This window comes from Ylistrum balloti, unplaced genomic scaffold, assembly GCF_031769215.1.
Source record: "Ylistrum balloti isolate Yb309-2 unplaced genomic scaffold, AGI_CSIRO_Ybal_v1 Utg370992, whole genome shotgun sequence".
NCBI lineage: Eukaryota > Metazoa > Mollusca > Bivalvia > Pectinida > Pectinidae > Ylistrum > Ylistrum balloti.
Window position 1 is genome coordinate 542,816 of NW_026782555.1, and position 6,000 is coordinate 548,815.

Genomic DNA, 6,000 nt, shown 5'->3' on the forward strand with positions numbered 1-6,000 from the left:
ATATTATTCAATATGATCTTCCTTGATCATCTATAATTAGGATGAGTCAGGTGATAACCTCACGACTTCCCTCTTCGATACGCACATTTAATTTCGTTTGGGTGATACGGAGACTGAAGAGATAATTTTCTGCATGATGTTTTCATTCCTAGTCAATTAAATGAATGATAAAGGAAATAATTCGGATTTATTTCATAATAATTAGATTTACAGCAAGAGATAAAAAGCATAAGATTACTTTAGCTGAAAAAGAGAGAGAAAACAAACAAACAAAGTGCATGTAGATAATAAATAAAGATAAGTAAAGTTTTTACATCATATAGGAAAACAATTTATCAATAATTAAAACCGAAAAATATACACCAACATGACATTAATTATAATTGGTGTTGTAATCAAGTCGTGACACAAGAAAAACACTTCCTGAAATTATGAATTCTACATGTATTATCTCGAGGCGACTTTCGGTTAAGTTGTCTTGATATTTTAGCAATTTATACTTAATGTCATCTTTGAGAGTAAACGTTATGTAGTTATATCAATATCGGAATGTTTGAAGCATTCTCTCATTTAAATTCCAGATAAGTACTTAGATAATCATTATTAGAAATTGTTGTTTATAAACGACTGCTAATTATCTAACTGCGGATATATTTAACTCACGGTCCTTGGAATTGGCAATAACTGCAGATTGATTCTATCTCGGTCTACGGTAAATGTTCGTAGGTATGTTACCTCCAATATCTTTTATGTAAATCTTATCTTTCTGATATTTTATACTATGTTTTAATATCATATGCACCATTTACCACGAGTCTAAGTAGACAAATGAAATGGACATTCGTGTTATAGGAATAATGAATCAAGGATTTTGTCGACCAAAACGAAATTTAAAAGAAAATTAAATAATTTTATAAATACTTATATAATGATACTACATCTATGCAACTTTTATGTAAATGGCCGTGACGACTATACTACTACTGATCCAAGTATATAATGAATGAATTAGATTATGTGACCACACGTGGTCATTGTTAATGGATAACTTACCGTAATATATGTTATTTAAATTCCAATCCAAACTGCCTCAGGGCTACCTCACTTAAACCAATCCTTAATAAACCTTTCATTAATTTCAAATACTATACAATTGTTGAGGTTGAATTAATTTTGATTAAAACCAATATTATTACAATATACTATTAATCAATTTAAATGGAAATTGCATATATATGTTTCAAAATACTTGTTAGTCGTTGTTGAATAAGTGGTGTAATTTGGGAATATGCTGTACCGCCAATTCTGATAAAAGTAGGTCTTTGGTTTGACTTATATGGGGCTGATATCGGCTTGGTAGAATTGAAAAAAAAATATTGATATTTTTTTCAAATACAATCATTGGCTAAAACGCAGCTAACAGGTAAAAAGTATATTTTAAAATCTTGAATGAACCCGTATTAATTTCCTTCTTCAACATTTGCAGATGGTAAAGTTTTAAATGTTTTCTCTTACAGAAATCATTCAATAAACGATACAAGAAAATGCTTAACGCAACGAAAAATAATTTTGTGTTCCCGTGTAGGAAACTTATCAAAATCTTTAGAAAGGATGTTAGTTCATTGAGAGTCATTATTCAATGGCCTACACATAGAGGTTTACTTGAATGACATCAATATATAGGCCGTTTTATAATTTCATTTCACAGACTTGTCACGGTGTCGTATCACCTTCCAAATCCCATTAAATTGACACCGAAACGGGCCAGATATTGTCACCACGCAATTTGTAACAATGGACTTTCAGTGCTGAGGATCAAACAGAAAGCAAAGTTTTAACAACTGTGATATCACTGCCAGCTGACAGAGCTCATAATGTTTTCACAAACCCGAGCACTCAGTTCAAAAGGCTAAATGTGAGGCAGAGTCAGGAGAGATATAAGGAAAATATCTGAAGATGGACAGGATAAATATGTCAATTTTGTCTCCTCTGACGATACAATAGAGACAACATTACCTTACCTGCAGCTTTGTAAAGGGAATGTGACTAACAATCAAATGAAAGTAATAGTAGATTCAGGATTCTTGTCTTCCTTGCCTCGATCTTTCTCTACAACGAAACCAACATGGATAATTTTCCACCAAGCTGTATAAATGTGATGATTTTAATTTCCTTATTGTGAATTCTTCCCTGTCATTTTATGATAACAACACCCCTCTTACTCATCTCGCCTTATTCTCTTTGTTATTTTTAGCGACAATCCGTGTTAATCTTTCTTGTGTTCATATTTTGCCCTAGTTTTATTGAATTTGAGTTTGGACTATAATTATGTTGACATGTTAGTATCTTCTTGTTGTTTTTTTTATGAATAACGACAGAGACAGAGTTTAAACAGATCTGACATGACATGGGTATGCACATAATGAAACAATTAGTTTGAAAAATTATTGTTCATATTCAATATTTTTGGAAAATATAAATAAACTGATCTCATCTTACATATATTAACAGCCTATGAAAGCTTAGGTCAGAATCAAGAACGGAAAATTAACCAAAAAAAATGTTTACAATTTTTCGTAACTAGCCACTATAACCGCAACAGTTCATGAAAAAGGTATGTTCAGAGAACGTTCGTCTTGTATAAGCATATAATGCTGCTATTTATGAATGAGCATTATGACGTGGTAACCCCTGAATAATTATAGAGAGGTTTGAGCCTGACCCTTGTAATAGTATTAAATGCTATGGTTACGTAAACAGTCACGAACGAATTCTCCATCTACATCCTGTGGAATGAAATTTACAGGAAATGTGCTTGAATAGGTTACACCTACCTGACGATGTCGTCCCTGCTACATGTCTACTGTGTGGTCGATTCTAAAGGCTGGACCGTCACGTTTATTTAAAAGCTGGTCAAACCTGCATTCCGTAAACCTTTGAAATGACACTATGGTAAAAAAAAAAAAGAGTTGACATGTTCTTTCATCTTTTTTTAAATATGCATTAAGTACACTGCCGGTCGATATTCGCTTCGGTTTATAAAGATTGTAAAGTTATCAAATTATAACTTATAAAGTAGAGCGGAATATAAGACATTTAGTAAACTTTCTTTATTTTACAACAATTGCGAAGCAAGTTTTTCCAATTTATATTAAGCACTCTTGTTGGCTCGGATGAAAGCGCACGAGGGGTCTTAGTGTGGGAGGAAACCGAAACCGGAGTACCCAGGGAAACCCCACGTGGTCGGGCAGGTAACCCCGTACCTTTTCACATCCATTCCGGGAATCGAACCCCGGACGGCTAGGTGAAAGGCATTTTGTGACATTTTGTGTGTGGTTGTTGCTTTACGTTGACGCTTATCAAACTCCAAAGTGTCAATTATAATTTTATGTTTTGAATATGACGGACTCATTATTAACCAAACAACAAGTGTGTTCTTGTCAAATCATAACAAGGGTTGTAGAGAATTGCTATCTGATACCGTCCGTATCATTACTCGTATCTAGTTACTACATAACTGTACTGAAAATTCACCTATATTTAAATGTACTAACAGTACGTTCACTTCATCCACTTACCTAAATATTCGGTTGATTATTTCGGGATCTGTGTCAGAGATTAGATTCAGAGAATTAAAAAGGGTGTTGATATGCCATATCTTAGTTTTGTAAACAATATTATATAAGTTATGGACATTAGATTTCGGTCAGTTTTTTTTTTTACTAGATTGATATAACACTTACTGAAAGATGTCAAATGTTTAATTTGATATGTCATACGGTATGTAGATTGTATGTAATATAAAAATAAAAAACCCTTTGATTAGATATTCAAAGTGATAATTTAGTCAATTACTGGAATATATTAATGTATCTTATCTTAATATTGAATATACGGACAAATTAAAAAAAATATTCTACAGATTTCTTTAATTTGTTGTTTTAACAGAGTGCAAGTGTAAAACCTTTTAACAAATAAATTGTCTAAAAATATCTAGAATTATCAGCTGAGACAAGTATACAATGTATGATATTCCGGGGTCCATATGGTTCGGCTGCTTTCATTGAGAAACACGGAGTCCACATGGTTCACTATTTAAGTATTGAAACGTGGAGTTCAAATGCTATATTTCGACCTGCACGTGATGACCACTTGTCCAATCACAGTAACGGAAAACATGAATTTATGTACATGTAACACGTAAATTGTATACATGATACATATATCTAAGTGGGATTGCCAAAATCCGCCAACTGCTAACATAAAGTAACATCGACGAAAACTTAGAGCAGAAAAGCTATAAAAAGTTACATAAACAAACTCCTTCAAAAAGAGTAGGCTGTGGTCGGGTTTATACAAGAACAATAGAGGGGCTTGTGGGTGAAGAAAGGGATCCCTAACCTTAGTGACCATTCAGTGACCATCACTTACATAACCATCGCTGAGCACATAAAATAGTCCAGGATGAAAACTGTCAAATGTTCATGTGAATTTGTTCTGATGTTACGAGCCGTCTTTTAATATCAACTAAGTTATCTCCCTTTATTTAACACAGGTTGACATTTATCTGTTTGGTTGAACTGAGTTTTCACTGACAAGACTGATTCATTTAACCTTTTCTTGTTAAGTTCTAACTAACAGCTTCATTCAACAGCAAAACGATGGAAATTTCTCACAACATACAGTTAGTATATTTATCAACGTGTGACATGTTTTTCCTATGTATGTGTTGACGTTTTCAGCGTACGAGAAAAGTGAAAAGTGAAGAAAACGGGAGAGGCAAGAAGATAATTGAAGGAATGGGGTGGAACAAGGACAGAAAGACCCAGCATCTCTGATGTTTGTACTTGGGCCATAACAAGGCTCTCTACAGGAGCATTTTGCGTCTTCGGCCAAACGCCAGCTTTTCACGAAATGAATAATATTTAAAAAAAAAAAATCTTTGATGGCGTAACTTTGTGTGTATAATATTTAACTTCCTGTCACCAATTTCAAATTAAATAAATTTTGAAACATTGCGAAGACGGAGAGGATTAAGTTATAATAGGAAGTCCATTCCATAGTCGAAATGTAGAATCTGATGGTGAAAAAAGGAGGAGTTTGATTTAGGAAGTTTGTTGTTCCGAATCACAAAATCATGTCCGTTTCTTACCGGATAGGGAATACTTTGAAATTGGTAGTAATAAAGACACTTGCAAATCCTTTTTCATCTTAAAAAAGAAATTATTTCTAATTTTTGCTTTTCAAATGGAAGTTTTTCGAGATGTGTTCTAAAATAGATTAAATAGTTAAATGGCTACATGTATTTTCAGAAGGAAAATGTAAATGTGCAACGATATTTGCCGTTTCACGCTAGGCTTTTTCCAATTTGATTTAAGTGTAGTTTTTACACTACACCCATCCATCCCACAATTCAATAGCATATTCTAACACTGGCAAAAGATTTTGTACATTTTTTGTCACTATACCACGTTTAAACATGCATCCTTGGCTTTTGAAAAAAGGAGGAACAAACAGCTGTATGATGCAGTTTAATTCGTTGTTCGGCTCTACGGTATATGACTCTATTATTATTTTATCTGTATTAAAAGTGCTACTAACTTGTGGGTTTTTTGTTCAAACTTTCTGAAAGTATTGATCTTTTTATACTCGAAATATAACTAGTTTCAATGTGGTAACCTCTTTTGAATTTGACATTGAAAGTAACGCTTAATGGTTCATATCAATCACTGACATTTAAAAAAAATCGATATATATTTATTTATTTAACCAAGGTATAAGGTACCACGGATATAACCCTGAATTCGGGCTTTAACAAAACCACAATGAGAAAATTAACTTAAAATAGATACTTTTCACTTTCAGCTAGTTGTAAAATGAAATAATTTTGCAAACTTGAACTGCAAATTAAAATATATGAACATTAACAGTCTTCTCATTTTCATCGCCCAGTACTGAAAGTTTCCAATATATAAACAATGGTAAATCTACCCCCTCACC